General features: G+C 29.8%; 1 long non-coding RNA gene across 1 annotated transcript; it reads right to left on the reverse strand.

Moving 5' to 3' along the window:
• Window positions 1-1,531: 1,531 nt before the first annotated feature.
• Window positions 1,532-22,978, reverse strand: LOC127175362 (uncharacterized). The gene is made up of 4 exons (XR_007828979.1): window positions 22,261-22,978; window positions 17,775-17,882; window positions 14,500-14,611; window positions 1,532-1,867 (listed from the first exon to the last, which is right to left on the reverse strand). It is a non-coding gene; the product is annotated as an uncharacterized LOC127175362 (long non-coding RNA).
• Between the last annotated feature and the right edge of the window lies 1 nt (window position 22,979).

Genomic DNA, 22,979 nt, shown 5'->3' on the forward strand with positions numbered 1-22,979 from the left:
ATTTGTGTGTTTCAGTTTTACACATCACAAAATCTACTACAGATGAATCATTCAGTTATGTGCCAATGATGAGTCATAAATGTCTATGAAATATCAGAAGGGACTTACATGTGTAATACTGGTTATTACACACACACACACAAAGTGGTGTAGGATTAGCTTTGAAACAATTTTCACTCAGAATTGGCTAGTATATAGAATAACTGATTTATTAAGTTTATCAATATTTATCAGCATTTACAGGAAATTTTATTTCCTTAATGTAGCATTTCTGAGTGAAACATGATACTTCCTGAGACATAGGTGGGACTTTATTTTGTCCATCAGTATTGATTGTCAAGTGGTTGTTACATAACTGAAGGTTGGAGGAAAGGAGATAAAAAAAAATCCCTCAATGAAAGCTGTTTAAAAGCTATGACAAGTTTACAATTTTTTTTCCAAATAATGTGTCGTGATGAATTATTCACACTAAAAGAAGAAATGTGCATTAAAAAAGTAAATAGGATAAATTTAGTTGTCATGTTGACTTGTACAACATGTAAAGGATAGTTTGGTCTGATTAATTTCAAACTATCTGTTTAAGTGGATTAATACAATATTCACATAACATTTTTTTTTTTTTCAGTTCATAAGCTGGCTTTTTAATGTCATAATTGTGACTTAATTGTCTCATAATTAAGACTAAATATCTCAGTTTAAATAACTGATTCACAGATTCATTCACATCATAAAATATTAATATTTTACTTTTTTTTTTTTTTTTTACTGTATAAATACTTTAATACTCTACTTTGTTGAAGGATACAGGATTTGTGCATGTCTTTTCAGTAAAAAATTAAAAGTTAAAAAGTATTTATTTAAATTTTTTAAAGACTTTTATTGTCATAATTATGATTCTTTATCTCATAATTTCACGTTTTTATCTCGTAAACATGATTTAATTTTGTAATAAATATGACTTCAAATATATTTTTTACTTTTCATTCTATAATTTGTACTTTTTATCTCATAACGTTACCTTTTTGTCATAATTATGATTTTAATCATAATTTTGTTTTATAATCTGGACTAAATTAATTATCTGGGCAAAAGTATGACTTCATCCCATAATTTTGTCTTTTTACCTCATAATTTCAACATTTTGTCTCATAAATATGACTTCATTATGTCATAATTATTACTTAGTATATGATAGTTTTTACTTTTCATTTTAGAAATATGACTTAGTATTACATAATTGTGACTTTGCATCTCATTTCAACTTTTCTCATAATTAAAGAAATTATCTCATAATTATGACTTTTGGTAAAAGTATGACTTCATGCCATAATTTTGGCTTTTTATCTCATAATTTCAACTTTTCTCATAATTAAATGAACTCAATTATGACTTTTGGCAAAAGTGTAGATTTTTTTTCATAAACAAATTATCTCATAAGTATGGGATATAACATTTGATTTTCATGTTTTAAAATGTTATATTAAATATAGTATGTCCTAATAAAGAGCAAATATCTAATAAATCTTAAAAAATTATATTAAAATAAATGTATCTATATTGTTACACTGGTGCATAACAATTATTACATAACTCTTAATATTATACATTTCATACATTTACACTGAACATTTGTCAGTGTAAATGTATGAAATGTGTAATATTAAGAGTTACCGAAGAGATATTGAAGAATTTGGGGGAATAAGGAAAAAAGGTCTGGGAAAAAAATTGACGTCTCCATTGCTTCCTGTTAAAATCCAACTGCAAACAGCTGCATGGGAAGTGTGTGTATATGTTCGTCCTCGTCCTCACAGGTGCAGTGAGATCACTTCCTTTTCGCAGGGACTGTTTCCGCAGCAGCAACCTTTTCCTGTCCCAAAGAGAAATAAGGAAACGCATCCTTATCCAGCAGAGGTCAGAGGTTTAGGGTCAGAAGAGGGACCAGCACACAGTTTCTTTGTGCATTTCTTTCCTTTATGTAATAGTTGAAAATCATAAGGCTGAGTACTTATTAAAGTACAACAAGTGGTGTGGGACGAGTTACATGATAAAATCGAACAGCATTGAGGTTTTGAGCAATAGTGACGCTGGCCTTACCAATCATCTTTAATTATGTGTTATGAGTGGTACGTGTCATGTACACACTCCAGAACCATCCAAGCTATTTGAGGTGATCTAAGCATGTAGAAATGACACACAGTCTCTGTGTTGAGCAATTGTGTAAAAGTGTGGCATGTTGAAACAGAACTTAGCAGCCCTGTCATTTCCCATCTGATTCTGTGGAAATGTGTCATCTGGCTCATGCTGCGATGCCCTCTGGCTCTTATCTTTATCGCTATGTGTGTGCATTCCTTCAGAGATCTTTCTCAAAGACACGCTTATCTGCAGATATTCAGGTTATCAACTGTCTGCTGGCTCCTTAGCTTCCTTAGCATTCCAAGTGTGTCTGTGTGTTTAAATGTAAGGACTGAGGCATACATTGAATGTTCCCTCTATTTTCAAATAAATGTAAGCAACGTATGTGTGTTTATTTACTGTTAACTGCGTTGTTGTTCATGTTTAAATAGCTTCTATAAACCTAGATAATAAAAGTAGAGTTACAGCTGGTCTTGTTTCAGTAAATCAGTTGTAAGTCCAAATCAGTAATTGACAGTTTCATTAACATCATAAGTATATCTATATATATATAACTTATTTTCTATACATTTTTCTTTGTGTTATTTACTGGACACTATATATTGTATTTAAGGTAAAAAAAAAAAAAAAAAAAAAAAAAAATATATATATATATATATATATATATATATATATATATATATATGATATATATAATTAAAAAAAATTAAATGGATAATAGGTAAAGAAAATAAGTTATTATAAAATACAAAAATATATAACATAAAATATATAATATAAATGTTGTTCAACTTATTTTCTAAAACTATTTTGATATTTTTTTTGTTATTTACTGAAAAAAATTATATATATATATATATATAGCTACATTGTATAAATATATTAATTATAAAATTATAAATATTTTAATTATTTATATTATATAATTTTTTACAAATATTTTAGAATATGAAAAATATAATAAAGTATTTAAAATGAGGTAAAAAAATAAGTTATTACAAAATTAAAAATATATATAATATTTAACAAAAATATTAAAAAATGATCAGCGCCTTTTCTCTTAAATATTGTAATACATTTGTTCTTTGTGTTATTTACTGAAATATATATATATATATATATATATATATAGTATTGGTTTATATATACATATATATATATATATATATATATATATATATATATAATATATAATAAAACATTTTTTCAACTTATTCTCCCTTAAATATTTTGATAATTGTTTTCCTTGTGTTATTTACTGAACACCATATGTTGTATTGGTTTATTGGTTTAAAAAAAAAAAAAAAAAAATATTTCATAATATGAAATATATAATTAAAAAAAAAAAATTTTAAATGGGTAATGGGTAAAAAAAAAAAAAAGGTTTTATCAAATCATTTATAGATATGTATACACAAACAATAAAAGTATTGTTTTTATTTTTCAGCTTGTCAGAAATGATTGAAATAAGATTTACTTAGATTTTCAAGCCATTCAGAACAAATTTAAGATATGCAATTTAAAAACCACCATTAAAGGGCTTAGATTATTATGTGTTACATATTATATGTATATAATGATCTTTAGTTATACTGCCCAGGGCTAATTCTGTACTATGTTGTCTGTGCTTGACTAATATGAATTAGTGAATCAGTGAACACAGGGTGCATTTCCTGTTTCAGTCATGTATGCCGTGTCACTTCCTGTTAGGAGAGGATTTCCTGTTAGCTGGCGGATGGTTTAGGCCTGGGCAGTAAACTATGACAAGGACATTTACAGCTACAGCACACAATGTCTAAACTTTACTTTGAGTACTTCTGCTAAGACTAATAGTACTATTTAGGGCTAGTATGGATAGGAAACCTCAAATCTTACAGATGCACATTAAAGGAACGACTCGTGTCATATCTAGAGAGCTGAATATCACTGAGACCTGAGGGAGGACCAATAGACAACCACACATTGTGGTGGGCAAACACCTCACGTTTTCTTAAGATGTTTGCAGGTGTTTGGTGAGGCTCCTGCTGGTCTGGGAATGATGACCCTGATCTTTCATCTTAAGGAGGATAGGCACACACACACACACACTCATCTCTTATCCATATCTGTCATTTACACTGGCATGTGTGGAATGAACAATGTAGACAGAATGAGAATGAATGAGACATCAGAAGACGTTAGTGGCGTTAGTGTCAGATCAAAATGTGTTTGTTCACACTTACACAAGCTTATAAAAGGAGGTTTACACAGTGATGCCATAGAACAAAAATAGAATAAAAAATATATATCGTAGCAACATTTTAGGTTTTACGGTTATAACTTAAATTTACATTTAAACACTATAATTTCATGAACTGATATACTGTTAATGTACCAACCTATTAAAGTACTGAAATCTGTTTTGTGCCTTTGTAATACAGTGACAACCACCAAAAGCAGGTGGTGATGAGAAAGTCACATGATGAACCAAAGCCCATCACAAGTAGCTTTTAAATACTAACATGTATAGAAGCTGTACAGTGTCATTCACACGAACACTAAACAGCATCATAGTAACACACATGAAACTGAAATAATGCAATAAACATTCATTTAACAACATTAGATGTAACATACAACCCTAATGTACAAAACTGAGAAGAAAAAACTAAGAAGAAACAGTTATTTCAACAAAAACAAATTTGAAATATAACGCGGGAATTTCAATTTACGGTTATTTAAATTTTACGTTCTTTTTCACTTCTGAAAACGGTTTACTATTGTAAAATTGCTTGCAATGTCCAATACAGTTTTTTCACCGTATATAGTAGAGGAACTTACCGTTAACCATTTAACAGGTTTTTACTGTAGCTTTTTTACAGTCTTTTACCATTAAATTCACAGGCGTTTTATATATAATGTATATATATATTTGGATAAATTCATATATACAATTTTTTTTGTATTAAAATAAATCCGTAAATAATGAAATTTGAAACTATGTATTGTTGTTTTGGTTTATAAACAAATTACATATAATAATATATTATGATATTATAAAATATATAGTTTTACAAAATAAATGCGTAATGGGTAAAAAAAAAAATGTTATACCAAAATAAAAATATATATATAATATTTAAAAATATATTATAAAAACATTTTTCAACTTGCTATTTTCTCTCTCTCTATATATCGTAAGTTAAAGATTTAAAAAAAAAAAATCTTTAAAAAAATTTAAACATATATATTTATTTATAATATAATCATAATATTATAAATATTTAATATTTATTATATATTTAATTTGTATATTTTATAAACCAATACACAAAAAAAGAAAAAATATCAAAATATTTAATTGTATGTGTATATATATATATACACATCTAAATTACACTGCCCTCCATATATATATATATATATAGACACACACATACATATACATACAGTAATCAACATTTGAAGTAGATCAAAAAAAGTTCAGAGTTGTCCAAAGACGAGAACAGGTGTTGTTCTGGTTTTAGGACAACTTTGAAGAAAGGCTTTGATCCACTTCAAATGTTAACTACTGTATATAATGTTTACAAAGTAATAACATCAATGCCGATAAAGAAGGAATTAACATCAACAAAATGAGTTATATTTTTTATTATATAGCCGTTATAAAGACTTTGTAAAATATCACACATTTAAATGTTCATTCTAAGCAATATTGTAAATAAAGCAATTTTTTCTAATGTTTCGGTTTAATGTAAGTTTTTTTGTTTGTTTGTTTAGTTTGTTTGCTTTTTGTTTTGGTTTATTACGTTTTCTAAAGATTATGACAAGCTGGATAGGACTCATACGTTGGAGATTTACAAAAATAAATAAATAAAAAGAAAAAAAAAATCTTTAAACTTCAGTAGCAAAAATAGCATTAGAGTTGGTCTTGATTCAGTGAAACAGTCGTTGGTTCAGATCAGTGATTCACATGTTCATTCATGCCATAATGCAAACTTTTCAAATGCCATTTATGTCTATTAAAATATTTTATTAAAATAAATGTACCAGTAAATACTGATATTTGAAACTATGTATTGTATTGTCTTTTATATATATGAAATATTCTAAAACATATCATTGAAAAATATTTTTTCTAACTTAATGCTTATACTGCATTTAAACTTAAAATATGTAAATATTACAGTTAAATATTTGAAATGATACATTTATTTAAAATTACATATTGAATATTTTTAAATGTAAATATTTAAAATTCTTTTTATAATAAAATAAAATTTCACAAATTATCATTGACATTTAATTAACTGAATTGCCTAATTATTTATATATATACACACTATTAACAACAGTAATTTTAGGATTAGTAGTTTTAAGATTAATTCGCAATTATATATATATATATATATATATTACTAAATACAAATTTTTTTGATAATTTTTTTTTTTATGTTAATTAACTGAATGCCAATACATTGATAAAAAAAATAAACCTTTAATTTTTAAAGATATGCATCAACAAAATGAGTTTATATTGATTGATCAGGCCTTTGTAATGGCTGTGTGAATTATTAGGTACTCCCCTGACCTTTGACCTGTAGATCCTGAGGTTTGTGTGGCGTCGTGCTCTGACTCGCACCTCTGATAACGGCCATCAGATAAACACGCTGAATCCTAGAGCCTCCACGCCTCTTACAAACACCACACATGAAAGCTCAAGCGTGCCATTGTTTCGGGGTTAAATACTTTAATGTACACCAGCTTAATACGCAGCCATGACTATAAATAAGACTTTAGTCGCTTGATTTCCATGGAAAGTGTAAACACTGCGTCTCTATGGCACTATCAAAACATTGATCTGTTTGTGTGAACAGCATGAAACTCAACTCACATCCCATTTTTCTTCCTTAATGTGACGTTTTTCTGAGTAAAACAATCAGTGGAAAAAGGTGTAAGATGAAATGCAGCGTTTCATATTTAGATCAGTGCAACATCTGTAGAAGAAGCATTCACAACATTTAGAGCAGATTTATTTTACTATGGAGGGCCAAATTACCCAAAATGAAATAAATAAATAAATATTTATTTATTATTTATTTATTTATGCCCACTATTGTTCATCAAAGTGAAATGTGGAGGCAATAAATAAATACACAAATAAGTAAATAAATAAATAAACGAATTAATAATTAAATAATAAATATTTATTTATGCTTTCAATAATTAAATTATGCATGTTACGATTTATTTATATATTTTAACATTTATTTCATGATTTCATTTTGAGTAATTTTTTATTACTATAATAATATATAGATGCATTACTGTTTTGAATTAGTCTTTATTTTTATATTTTCATTTTAGTTTAAGTTTTAAAATATTTATGTGCTTTTGAAATATTAAATAGCAGTAGTTAGAATGTTTTATATTTTATTTTATTATAAAAAAATATGTATTTATTTATTTGCTTGCTTGCAATGTTCCACAAGGTTTCTTTTTAAAATATTATTAAGATAATTATATTATAAATATTTGTGTAGTGCTAAAATACTCTACTATTGATGTAACATCAAAATAATGACCAATTAGCTATTTTTTTCCCCCCCCATTGAAATACCATGGAATGATGAATTGTCAGCAATAAGAGCAGGAATGTGTTTTAGGAAAGTGAATTAGGTGAATTTTGATATCATGTCGACTTTCATGCGTCTCTAGAGCGTGTCTGATTTTCAGAGCAGTCAGACTTCAGTACATAATTTCCTGAATGATTCTTTGTGTAATAAAAGCCACCACATCTCTGTCATCACACCCCACCTCAACACTGAAACACCCCAAACACCCACTGCCATCTGCGTCAGCTCAACTCACACACCAGCATGCTTACCTTCTACACGCTCATTTACAGTGTGTGTGTGTGTGTCCATTTCCTGGACTGCCTGGTTTGGTTCTGTTTAAACTGCATCCTCTGATCTCTCCTGGGGGTCAGTCAACACCAGGTACAGTTAAACACCATGATTTTACCATGGTTAAGGGCTGTTATAGGTTGACGTGAAATTGAATTTTAATCACAGTAAAATCCCTGTAATGCATCTTTTGTGTGGCTCACTTATTGCTTTCATAAAAAGGCTTTAACAGCAATATAATAAAAGACAAATATTTACAAAAACAAAAGTTAAATGAATTAATCATAATAATAGACCTAAACATTAACAAACAAAAATATTTTTATTTTATAAATATAATATTTTGAATATTTTTAAATATATAATATTTTCATTTTATATTATATTTTATAATTGTACATAAATGAAACCCACATTAAATCAAACAATGTTCAACTAAGTCAATGTTTATTTAAATTTCATATTTAAAAAATATTATATATTCAAATTAAACATTTAAAAAAAAAAAAAAAAAAAAAATATATATATATATATATATATATATATATATATATATATATATATATATATATAAACATATAATATTTTATATATTTATAAAAACAAAAGGTTACATTAATTAATCATAATAACTGGAAAAATATTTTGTAAAACTTATGTTTTTAAATATAATATTTTATATTTGAATATATACTTTATTTTATAATTGTGTATAAATGCACCCAAATTAAATCAATCAATTAATTTATTTAACTAAATCAACGTTTATTTATAAATAATATTAAAATCAAAGATTTAAAATAATAAACATCTAAATATATACATATAACAAAAGAAAATAATTCCTAAATGGATCTAATTTAAAATAAATAAATAAATTTAAAAAAAAAAAAAAAAATATATATATATATATATATATATATATATATATCATATATATATATATATATCTCTCATCATACTTTTAATATTTTGAAATATAATATTTTTTATTTTAATACATATTTTATAATTGTGTATAAATGCACCCAAATTAAATCAATCAATGAATCCATTCAACTATCAATCAATGTTTATTTTAAATATTTAAATATATTTTTAATATATATATATATATATATTTTTTTTTTTTTTTGCAGTATATTTATATTTTTACTTAAAAAATAATATTAAATTTAAACATTTAAAATAATAAACATGTAAAATATATACATGTAATATTTTATATATTTACAAAAGTTAAATTCATTAATCATAGTGATTGGAAAATGAGCTTTCTAAATGGGCCTAAACATTTTAAAATAAACATTTTTATTTTAGAAATATAGTAATTTTAATATTTTTAAATATAATATTTTTATTTTATAATTGTGTATAAATGCATCCAAATGAAATCAATCAATCTTTTCAACTAAATCAATGTTTATTTTAAATATTTAAATAAATATTTAAATATTTATATTTTTGCAGTATATTTGTATATTTTTTAATAATATTAAAACATATTTATATTATAATAATATAATTTAAATAATATTAAAATTAAACATTTTAAATAATAAACCTAAAAATATATACATGTAATATTTTACATATTTACAAAAACACTTTATTAATCATAGTAACTTGAAAAACATTTTCCTAAATGAACCTAAAAATGTTAAAAATCTAATATAATTTAATTGTGAACTCCTCAGAACAATCAGAAAAACATTTTCCTAAATGTATTCTTTTTTTTTTTAAATTATTAAAAAATATTAACAAGCATTAATTACAATTCATAACCATAATTAGGCAATCAGTCAGTCATTTAAATTTAATTTTAATATTTATACAATTTTATTTGATTATAAAAATAAATTGAAACATTAAACATGTAATTTTAAAAAAATATTAACATTTAATATTTACATTTTTTAATATTTTAATTTTAAATGTAGAATTTAAATATTAATGCAGCTCATTGCTAAAAAAAAAATAATAATAATACATTTAATACTGATGATACACAAATATTTACTGATCATTGGCTTGACTTCTATAATACTGCTGTTGCTGCCCTTTCTGCCCTTTCATAAAAGCAATCAGAAAGTGTACAACATGACGAGCAACAACCTTGAATCGTGGTAAAATCACTTCCTCTCATGACTTTCGGCTTAATTCTGACTGGCTGAAATGTACGCATTTAGACGTCAACATGGTTTCTGAATTCAGATGAACTAACGTACAGTTCACACTTTATACAAGGCAGTTCGTCCAACACATTACTGCTACTATACTACAGACAACAAGGGTAAAACAGGTGTCTTCTCCTGCAGTTATGACATATCTTCAGAGGTAAAGTGCTAACGCTCAGATCAAACGCTCAAAAACGTGTGTGAAAACATCCATGAGGAGCGTTTGTGAATGATGCATGTCAGCGTTGACGTCACAGACGCTGATCTGCTGTGATTCAGATTGCAGATTCATGTGTGAACACGTCTGTTCCAGCAACTGATACGACTCTGATAACACATTCCTGAGAGGAGTTGAAATCACACACACACACACGTCCACATGTAAACAAACGCTCTGCGATCTTATCGCCTGCGGAATTTAACAACTGGCTTCCTTTTATTTCATGAGCTGGAATTTGAATGGGAATGAAATGATGAACGCTGAGGATATGTCATCCTCCCTCAGGCATGTTAGACAGGCACTTCCTGTTTCCTGTAGGATGAGACTCCAATGTCTTGCTCGTGTATCGAGAGGGGCCCGGCGGGGGACCCACTTCCTGCGACCCGGAGGAAGGATGGGAGGATAGACCGATTGGAATGGAGCTGACAGATATTTCTTGGAGAAAATGTCTGCGAATCTCTGAGTAAATCAGTTGCTGTATGAGCGTAAAACTGAATCAGCTGTGTAATTCACTGCACATTTAATTGACGTTTGGGAACCAGGGCTGATCGGAAAATCCCACTTGTGTGTATTACTGTGTGCCTGCTGACTGAGCAATTTATGACATTTCTTAGCACAGATTTGCATTAAATTACGCAACTGGAACCAAAGTTAAACAAAAAAAAAAAAAAAAAAAAAAAAAAAAAAAAGAGCAATTTAATTATATCTAAAGTGATTTACAGTACACTTAATAAAAAGACATCTGGAATAACACAGGATTTCAAAAAGACTTCAGCCAAAGATGAGTCATCATTTACCCAAAACACAAAAGCAGAAACTCTGCTCGTTTCCATAAAACATGCAAATGCCAGGGCTTTCGAACTGCACAAAAAGGACAAAAAGCTCCTCAAACCTTTACTGGAAAATAATGATGTTTGAAGAAAAATCCATTTTTACACGCTGTTAATAATTTTCTAAGTTGTAAAGAAAAGATTATTTAAGCACATTTTACAAGAAAATATTATTTTAATCTTTCTTTAATTGTAATTTTTTTTTAAATATTTAATTCAGTGTGACTTAGCATTTTTTGTAATTATTTGTGACATTCATTAGCATTTTTTGAGAGAAAATAGTTTCAAAGTAAACCCTACATCATTTTTTTCAGATTTGTATTTATTTTATATATATATATATATATATTTTTTTTTTTTTTAATAAAATAAGTCCCTTTTAACAAACTTTTAAAAATAGTACTCATTACGCAAAATAATTTATTTTAAAAGAATACATGCAAACTGAATGTAATGTTTTTGGACACTTATTAATTGCAAGTTACTTACAATTAAATACAAATTAACTAACGTTTTCATTTATATTAAATGCATTTATTTATTTATTTATTAAGAATGCTTTTTTGACCCACTTGAGTAAGACTTAAATACATCATTAATACATCTATAGTCTTTGAAATATGGTTAAAATTTACTGCCAAATGTACTGATAAACATTTATGGTAAACTGAAATATACTTTAATGCAATTTCTTCTGAAACATATGTATGGAAGCCCGTTTCCGGCACTGAATAAAAAAAATTAAAAAAGTAATTTTTTAGAATTGGATGATACAAACTCAAACTTTTTCAAACTTTTTTCATATTGTAAGACATAAACTCACAATTCTGAGAAATGAGGTCAGAATTGTGATATAAACTCAAAATCGCAAATTATAAAGTTAGAATTGTGATATAAACTCACAAATCAGATTTTTTTCTTAGAATTGCATGATAAAAACTTTATATCTCGCAACTGTGTTTATATCACGCAATTCTGGGGAAAAAAAAATCAGAATTTTGACTTTATATCTCACAATTCTGACTTTATAACTTGCAATTGTGAGTTTATGTCATGCAATTCTGAGTGAAAACCGTTAGAATTGCAAGTTTTCAATCTCAAAATTCTGACTTCATTACTCAGAATTGCAAGTTTATATCTCGAAATTCTGACTTTATAACTTTCAATTGTGAGTTTACATCTCACAAAAAAAAAAAGGTCAGAATTCTGAAACAAAAAGTCGCAACTACATTTTTAATTTTTTTTTATTTTGTGGCAGAAACGGGATTCCATAGAAACTTGTCATGGATTTGAAAATATTTTAATTACACATTTTTAATGACAAATCTCCAATTTAATATTAAAATATTACATTTAAAATTAAATTAATTCAAATATAATTTTTTTTACAAATATTAAAATTTAATTTAATATTAAAATTTAATATTAAAATGTTAAAAATATTAAATGTAATTTTTAGGAACATACAATTAAAACTGTAATTATTTTACGTGTGCTTCAGTATGTTTGTCAACACATCAAAATAAGTCAGCTTTAAAGATTAGATTATTAAAACAATGATTAAAACGCACTTTAAAGTAAAACTTTTAGTTTGCCATTATTCAACTTTTGACAAGTGTGTTAAGAAACAGTCATGAAAGCATCTCTCTTTAAGTACACTTAAGTAGCCTTTTATTTAATATTAATATGTGACGCTGGACCACAAAACCAGTTTTTTTAAACTGAGATTTATACATTTCTCTGAGATTTATGCAAGCTTTCCACTGATGTATGGTTTGTTACGTTAGGACAGCTATTTGAAAATCTGGAATCTGATGGTGCAAAAAAATTAAAGTTGTCCAAATGAAGTTCTTAGCAATGCATATTACTGATCAATAATTAAGTTTTGATATATTTACGGTAGGAAATTTACATGATCTTTCCTTAATATCCTAATGATTTTTGACGTAAAAGACAAATCAATCATTTTGACCCATACAAGGTATTGTTGGCTGTTGCTACAAATATACCTGTGCTATTTACGACTGGTTTTGTGGTCCAAGGTCACATATTATTAATATATTATATGCAAGTTTTTAATATACTTTAAAAATTTAAAGCACACTACAAATGCACATGTTTCTCACAAAGGAAAGTATTACAAACTGCACTAGATTTTTTTTCTAGTTCATATGTTTTCCGCCATCTGTGACTCTTATCACAAACTCTGCTGGTTCATTGATGGAGTCTCAGTCAAATATGAGCTGTAACCCCTAAATAACCCAGTCTGATTGAATAACCTGGGTCAAGCATATTTTTTTCGTAGTGTTAAAAGTTCATGTATTGCTCCACTATCAAACCCACACGTCTCAGATAGCTGAAATCCAAAACCTCACATTTTTCACGTGATTTTACCAACTTAACTCAAACACACAAACACACACAGGATATGTTGAAAGCTGCACGCTTACAAGAGATGTCTAGATTTTCGACTTGACCTCTGTTTCACAGTTCTGGGCTTCCCATCATTTACTACTTACTGAATGCTGCCAGATGCCGAAATTGCTGCTGTAGAGGTTTTTTAAGATGCAGTCCTTTCTAGTTTTGGAGCCTGTAGCATCTCATTTTCCGAACGTTCTGGCTAAGTTCCCTCAAAGTTCCGATCAACATCCCAGTAACATTTTTAGAATGTTCGTTCAAACGTTTACACAAAAATGTTATTTACACATAATTCTTGTGTTACTCATTTCAGAACATTCAAAAGTAACATTCCCATAATGTTTGCAGAATTTTTAAACTGAATGTTCCGTTAATGTTTGCATAACCAGGAAAACGTTTTTCAAAAACATTCTATAGCTGGGACTGTAGTATTTTGCTACATCCTGAATGTATGTGTGCGTGTATGTTTAAGAGGACGTGCTGCCCTGTTAAAACCCAGGATGTCTTTCTACTTCCTGCTTTGAAACTTTTTCAGCCATAAAGACAAATAGCACCAGATGTGTCTAGCCGGACACTACAGACTCACTGTGTGTGTGTGTATGTGTAATCCAGTCATGTAAATCCTGTGATTACGCTCCTGATTTATAAATCATGTCAGCTCTTATTTTGGTTCATATGCGTCAATGTCTTATGAAATGAAATCATAATCAGATTATTAAACACACACACACAAATACACACTGATCTGCTGTGTTGGCTGATTTAATACTGTACACTACAAACTTTTTGGTTTCACCCCCGTTCACCTCAAAATGTAAATTCTGTCATTCACTCACCATAATGTTGCTCCAAACCAAAACTGTCTGACTTTCCTTTCTTCTGGAATTTAATTCATTGTAGTTGATTCACCATGCAATTGCAAAGAATGGAGACTGAGACTTCAAGCTCCTACAAGGAAACCAAAACACCATATAATATTATAAATGTGTTGTACATTTATTATTTAAGATTTCTGAAATCACATACCAAAAATCATTATTTATTCCATTCATTTTCTCCATAAAAGAGTTCTAAGTCATGAACCAAACCAACTATTCTGATAATAAATAAAATAAAATAAAATAAAATAAAATAAAATAATAAAATAAAATAAAATATCTCATCCATCTCATTCTGCTTCTTGAAAAAAAAATAAAATAAAATAAAATAAAATAAAATAAAATAAAATAAAATAAAATAAAATAAAATAATATATCTCATCCATCTCATTCTGCTTCTTGAAAAAATAAAATAAAATAAAATATCTCATCTATCTGATTCTGCTTCTTGAAAACATAAAATAAAATAAAATACAATAAAATGATAGTGAATGCTAGTTGGGTGAGAAAAATAATATATAAGTTTATTTATTTATTTATTTGTTTTCCCTTATTTATTTATTTTTTCAGAAAACAAAACTTAGTATCTTAATTCATTCTGCTTCTTGAAAAAAAAAAAAATAAAATTAAATTAAATTAAATAAAAAGTGAATGCTACTTTGGTAAGAAAAATAATATATAAGTTTATTTATTTATTGGTTTCCTCTTTATAAACTGACTTTTATTTTTTGTTTTTTTTTGTTTTGTTTTTTTTGTTTTTTTTTCAGAAAACAAGAGTTAGTATCTTAATTCATTCTGCTTCTTGAAAAAAACGATTTGAAAATCTGAAAATATTACAAGACATAAAAAATAAAATAAAATAAAATAAAATAATAGAAAATTTAAGCGTCCACATTTTAAGTCATTTTTACTCAAACAACATCAGAATTAACTAAAAAAAAGATATGAATGAGTAGCAAATGCAAGATCTCAGACGTGGTGAAGAGAAAAGCGAGTCGAGCGGTGAATGAGGAAAACAGGAGTGTGGAAGGTTTTCTGTCATTTGGAGGAGGGGAGAGAGGGGTTATTGAGGGCGAGGGATGATGGGGAGGGGGGGTGAAAAATGGGTCACGCCGTCGAACACGCTAACAGAAACGCAGCGCTATGGCAACCTGACAGCAGCCGAAGATCAGTGAAAACGTGAAACTGGAACAGAATGAGAATGAGCTGAAGGGGTCTGGGAAAGAGCGAGCGCTTCTGTCTAGTCAAGATGTTTGCTGCTCATTTGTTCTGTGTTTTCTGTAAACGTACAGCCCATTACTTCTGTGCAATGACTTTAATGCTGGTCTGTTATTGGGGTTTAGGAACCTATTCCAAAATGGCTCACCAACAAACAAAAATGACATATATAGGCTTATATGCGTGTGTTTGGGGTTCTATTGACAGTTCTTGATTAAAATAAGCTGCACAGTGGATGAAAATGTTATGCTGAGAGTCTAAGATCTGGCTGTGCATGACTACATATGGATTACCATGCAGAATGATTGCAATGTAATGAGATAGTAAACAAGCACGCAACCTGACACATAAAGAGCACTGAGAGATAGCAAGATGATTGTGTTGTTATGGCTGTTGGGGGTGTGACTGTAAAGCATTTGTGCTATCGACTGTCAGTCTGCAAGAACACACACAAACACACACTTTCAGTTTTGCTGTAGGCGGAACTGTTAAAGAGCATCAGGCATGATTTACATGTGCAGTGGCGTACAAAACTCTGAAACTGCAGTGAAAACCTAACCCTAACAGTCCACTAATACTCTAATGGGAGAGTTAAAGGAGAACTCCACTTCCAGAACAAAAGGAAAGCATTTTTTGAGGAAAGCATTTCAGGATTTTTCTTCATATAATGGACTTTGATGCCCCAATTTTGAACTTCCAAAATGCAGTTTAAATGCAGCTTCAAAGGGCTCTACGATCCCAGCCGAGGAAGAAGTGTTTCATCTAGCGAAACGATCTGTCATTTTTTTTCCGAAAAATACAATTTTTTATGATTTTTAAGCACAAAAGCTGGTGTAGCACAGGCTCTGGGATGCATGCCCACGATGCTACAAATTAGTGATGCGTCGTTCTTGAATGATTCGTTCATTTTGAACGAATCTTTAATGTGACTCCGGAAGAACGGGTCATCTCAGGAAATGATTCGTTCAGTTGCGCATGCGCAACATCCTATTAGGTTCTGTTCTGGAATTAGTTCACCTGTTTGGAGTCGTTCGTTCATCTTATGGGGCTGTCACGTGATGCTAATTTTTGCTAAAATGAACGAAATGACTAGAAAAAAGGATTCGCTCATTTTGCTGAACGAGACTCAGTCAGAGTCGGTAAAATGATCCGAACTTCTCATCACTACTACGAATCACGTCTTTCATCGTCTGTGTACTCCGGCTCAAAAAGGCAGAGTATGTTGAAATACTCCATGTTATTTTCTCAACAACTTCAGAATTGTCCGACATCACTGTACCTTTTTGTTTGTAAACAGCGTTTGACTTACTTGCACTTTCTTAGTCTTTGCGCGTTTGCGTTGTAAACACTGGGTCTGCAGATCCGCCTACGTTCAACATGACCTTTCGACATGATTCAACAGTACATAGCGTTGTGAACGTGCATTCCAGAGCCTGTGCTACACGAGCTTTTGTGCTTAAAAAGTATACAAGTTTTTATTTTCCAAAAAAAATGACCGCTACATAAGACCCTTCTTTAGAGCCCTTTGAAGCTGCATTTAAACTACATTTTGGAAGTTCAAAATCAGGGCACCAATGGAGTCCATTATATGGAGAAAAATCCTGAAGTGGTTTTCTCAAAAACCATAATTCCTTCACAACTGAAGACAGAAATACATGAACATCTTGGATGACAAGGGGGTGAGTACATTATTTGTGAATTGTTGTTCTGGAAGTGGACTCTTAACATGTAGTTGCAAATTAATGAAAATTAGCCGACAAGTAGTTGCAAAGTTATTTATATTTAGTAGAATGTCTAAAGTATCATAATAAAGCGTAAACGATTATTCAAATGATTATTCAAAACTGATTATTCAATAGTCAAGATATGCTGATATTGTGGTAAATGTCATATTTTTGCAGCCATATGCACGTTACTTATAGGAATAATACACCCAAAAATAAAAATTTGCTTACTCTTAGGCTATTCAAGATAGAAATTTGGAGAAATTGAGAAAAGTTACATCACTTGCTTACCAATGGATCCTCTGTAGTGAATGGGTAGAATGAGAGTCCAAACAGCTGATCAAAACATCATGATAGTCCACAAGTAATCCACACCACTCCAGTCCAATAATTTTCATCCTGTGAAGATGAAAAATTGCAAAATGCAAAATGCAAAATTATGCGCTATGGACTGTCTGAAGTTAAAGACTCCCTAAAGATGGGTTTGTTTTTAAACAAACATGAAGATTTGGGATTTATAAGATATATCTGGTAATTGTTTGAAAACAAACTCATTTACATCTTGGATGGCCTGAGAGCATTGTTTCTGCATTGGAGCATTGCTCACCAATGGATCCTCTGCAGTGAATGGGTGCCGTCAGAATGAGAGTCCAAACAGCTGATAAAAACATCACAATAATCCACAAGCAATCCACACCACTCCAGTCCATCAGTTAACATCTTGAAAAGCAAAAAGCTGTGTGTCTCTAGAAACTAATTTATCATTAAGGCATTTTAACTTCAAACCGTTGCTTTTGGCCAAAATATAAGTCCATAATCTATAATAATCACTTCCTAAAGTGAAAAAGTCCATCTCCTGTTGTCCTCTCAAATCAAAATCCACCAACATATTTGTTTAGAACAGTTTTGGACTGTTTCCGTGGAGCTTGATCTGTGCGTATTTCTCTCCTGATGCAGACAAATGTTTCACTGGAGAATGCAAAATTATGTACTATGGACTTATAAGCAATTGTCTTAAGTTAAAGACACCCTAAAGATGGGTTTGTTTTTTCACAAACATGCAGATTTTGGCTTTACAAGATGGTAATTGATGGGCTGGAGTGGTGTGGATTACTTGTGGATTATTGTGATGTTTTCATCAGCTGTTTGGACTCATTCTGACAGCACCCATTCACTGCAGAGGATCCACTGGTGAGCAAGTGATGTAATGCTACATTACATCACTTGCTCAAACAAACAAATGCAAACGATCTCATCTACATCTTGGTTTGCCTGAGGGCTAATAGATTTTTAGCAAATGTTCATCTTTGGTTGAACTATTGTTTAAAGAATATGAGTGGAGTGTGTATGACAGAGAGAGAGCAGATGATTAGACTGCAGCTGGCACACTGACCCACTAACACTGCAGCTCACACACACATCTATACTACAGCTGTCTCTCCCTCTCTTACACACATACACACATACACACACACACACACAGACACACTCTGTTTTTTCTCTCTAAAGGTTCCTCCCCTCCCCCTCCATCCATGTATTCTAATTCAAACTCTATTCTAAAGAACAGTCCACACACAACCACTTCTCTTAGTCATGAATGAGAGGGAAGAATCTGTCTACACTTGCACTGGCTAAAATTAGTTAAATTTAGAAATTTAACTACCAGAGATTAGTTGAATTTAAAAATGCATTTAATTTCATTACTATTGTGGTTGTGTGTGTCACTGGAACACACACAACCTTAAAAAAAATGTCTACAAAAGGATTGCATTTCACTGTATTCTAAGTCTTCTGAAGTCATATAATGTAGCTTAATGTGAAGAACAAATAAAAAAATAAGGTCATTTTTCTAAACATCTCCCGTTTGCTGTAATGCCTTACTTAGACTTTTGCTCCACACTATTTAGTCAGTGGTTACCAGGAGCTGTTTGCTTTCCCACATTCTTCAAAATATCTTCTTTTGTGTTCAGCAGAAAAAAAAAAAAAAAAAAAAAAAAAAAAAAAACTCATACAGGTTTAGATAAATTTGAGGGTGAGAAAATGACAGAATTTTAATTTTTTGTGTGAACTATCACTTTATCATACAGTCGTATAGATTACGTTTATGAACTTTTTAAAGCTATACACATTCACTTAAAAAAAAGGTCATTTTAAGCTTTAATTATTGCTCTAATTAAATTTTAATGTGTTTTATGATTATATAGATCATCCAATGGGCATATGCAGACTTTCCCATTTTTTTATAAATAGCTAGGGACACTACAGTACACAAAAGCGTTCAAAGGTTTTTAATTTACGCATACTTTTATTTATTTATTTTAGGAAATTAATACTTTAATTTAGCAAGGGTGCATTCAACGGATCAAAAGTGAAAATAAAGACACTGACAATGTAACAAAATATTTCAATCGCAAATAAATGATGTGTTTTTGAACTTTCTGTTAATCATGTCATTTCTCTGAAACATGTATCAGCGTTTCCACAGAAATATTGAGCATTTCCACAGAAATGTCAAGTGTTTCCACAGAAATATTAAGTAGTACAACTGTTTTCGAAATTGATAATAACCAGAAATATTTCTTGAGCAGAAAATCAGAATATCAGAATGATATTCTAAAGGATCATGTGACACTGAAGACTTGAGTAATGGAGTAAAAATTCACAGGAAAAAATAAATATATTTTTTTAAATATATTTAAATAGAAACCAGTTATTTTGAATTGTAAAAACATTTAATAATTTTGCCATTTTTACTGTATTTTTGAACAAATATATGGAAAAGTGACATAACATTAAAACTGCCAGCCCCAAACTTTTGCACATAGTGCATATCTATCGCTATCCTTCCTTATTATCTTACTATGACTGGATGGGTCAAATTTCCCAAGTAGATGTTAAGCTGCATAAACGCAAGAAGTCGTATTTCGGGTTCATAATACGTTCTGTGTAAGTTCATGTCATTTTCTATAAAATTTCCCTGTAATTTAGTCTGGATTTGTTTCCTTCTCTCTTCTTCTGAGGAACATGCAAGATCCTTTCTAGAGGATTTTGTTCCAGCTACATCCCCTCAGTTTCCCCGTCCACCCACCAGTCCGTGGGGGTGAATTACCCAGCAGCCCCGGGGCTCATTTCCCTGTGTGAAGATCATGGTGTGCTGAATGACAGCAGGGATCTTTGGGTGGCAAACACATTCCTGACATACCGGAGGCGGGGGGTCGGGGCACTGCATGTCATCCTTACAGCGCTGGGTGGGGCATTAAAACCATGTGGCATTCCTGCACTTCTGCTGCTACAGGAATGTTCTGGGTTCAGAACAAGTTAAACTCTATCAACAGCGTCTGTGATACGATATCGATTAGCACACAAAGAATTTTGTCTCCCTCGGGGCAAAAAAATGCATGTACAATAAGGCACTTACAGTAGACAGTCAAATCAGAAAGTCTACATTTTTAACCCTATAAACCATGACACAAAGAAAATGGTGAGATTGAAACAATTTTTTGAACATTTTGTGTTTTTTAAAGGTTTGCATGTTAAGTATTATATGACCCTTGACCACAAAACCAGTCTTAAGTAGCATGGATATATTTGCAGCAATAGCTAAAAATACATTGTATAGGTCAAAATGATCGATTTTTCTTTAATGCAAAAAAAAAAAACATTTGAATATTAAGTAAATAATTTGTAAATTTCCTTCCAAAATTATTGATTAGTATTATGCATTGCTAAGAACTTTATTTGGACAACTTTAAAGGCAATTTTCTCAATATTTGGATTTTTTGCACCCTCAGATTCCAGATTTTCAAATACTTGTATCTGGACCAAATACTGTCCTATCCTAACAAACCATACATCAATAGCGAGCTTATTTATTCAGCATCGGTGTATAAATTTGATGTATAAATCTCAATTTAAAAATATTGATCCTTATGAGTGGTTTTGTTGTCCAAGGTCACATATTTGATGGAGCTCATACTTGAGGAGGAAAAACAGCCTCAGATTTATTAAGAGGCAAAAAATGAGCAAAAATGTTAAATTTGGTGTAGATGCTGATTTATATAGCCAAAAAGTAAGATAAAAGTAAGATGATCTTTATAGCATAATAGACTTCTACATAAAATGATATAGATATCAGTTGTAATGCTGTATCTCCCAATAATATATCTTAGTAAAATGGTATTTAAATGTTTCATTTTATGATCTAAGCTCTGTAGCCTCAAAAACATATAATGCAATAGCAAAGATGAGTTGAAGAAGCCTGACGAATCATATTTGATTTTTAACATGATTCATGGATGATCAAGTAAACCTTCGGTCCAGTAAATGTTCATCTTAAAATGTTACTAACAATATAAAAGTTATTCTTACATTCACCCTGTAAAAATTTCACAAGAAAATATGACCGGAAGGTGGATGTTTTAAATAGACTTTTTACATGTACTAGCGTTGTGTGAAAACTAAATGGCACCTTCCTGTTACAGTGTATTTCAATTTAAAGAAGTATTTTTATAACTGTGTAGAGCAGACATTCAGAAATATCCTCTGGTTAAGCTCAGACAATTTAATTACAGCTTGTCTATTTACACAACGGCAAGAAAATGAACAGAATGGAAACAAGAGGGCTAGCATAACCCTTGCTCAGTGAGCAACTCAAAGTCTGAAATGTTGATATTATCAAACCAATTTTACTTCAATTTTACAGGATGAAGTGCTTTTGCAAACCAAATAACACCAACCAGCTAACAAAACATCACAAAAATCCACTGGTAATACTCACTAATGCTGCTGCTGGTGCTTTCCCTCCAAAATGATGTCACTTCCTGTGTGATGATGTCATCACAGAACCGGCTTGTTTAGTTAAAGAGATCAGTTCACAAATCACTAAAAGGATGGGAAATGACATTGAAAAACCTATGAATTCATTAATAATTACATCAAGCAGGTTTAATTTAAAATATTTAAACTAGAGAAATTCAATGAGATCTTTATAACAGTATTCAGACTACTTACATACATCAAATATCAAAGTCTCTATAGTTCACAATAATATAAGATGGTATTTAAATGCTTTGTTTTATGATCAAAGCTCTATAGTATAAAAACATACAATGCAACGCAATACAGTGATGATTGAGAGACAAACAAATAAACATTTCTTCAAAGTCTTTACATTTTTAACATTTTTTTCCCCCAAGAAATGATGTATGGTTAATCAAATAAACCTGTGTTTAGTCTGAAGCATTTTAGGTAGAGAAAGTAAAAAAAATAAGGAAAACAATTGTACTATTTCTCAACAAATTTCAACAAAAGTCATTATTGCAGACATGAAAAAAAAAAAAAAATTGCTCCTATATTCGCTTCATTTAATCCCATCACTTGTTTTGTATTTCACCAGATATTAAGACATAGGATGAGGATATGAAAGTTTACTGTTCAAATAAAGCCCCTAATAAAGCCCTTAATAATAGTACTCCATCCATCCAGAGGTGTAAATCT

The sequence above is a fragment of the Labeo rohita genome, chromosome 13, assembly GCF_022985175.1.
Source record: "Labeo rohita strain BAU-BD-2019 chromosome 13, IGBB_LRoh.1.0, whole genome shotgun sequence".
Classification (NCBI taxonomy): Eukaryota; Metazoa; Chordata; class Actinopteri; order Cypriniformes; family Cyprinidae; genus Labeo; species Labeo rohita.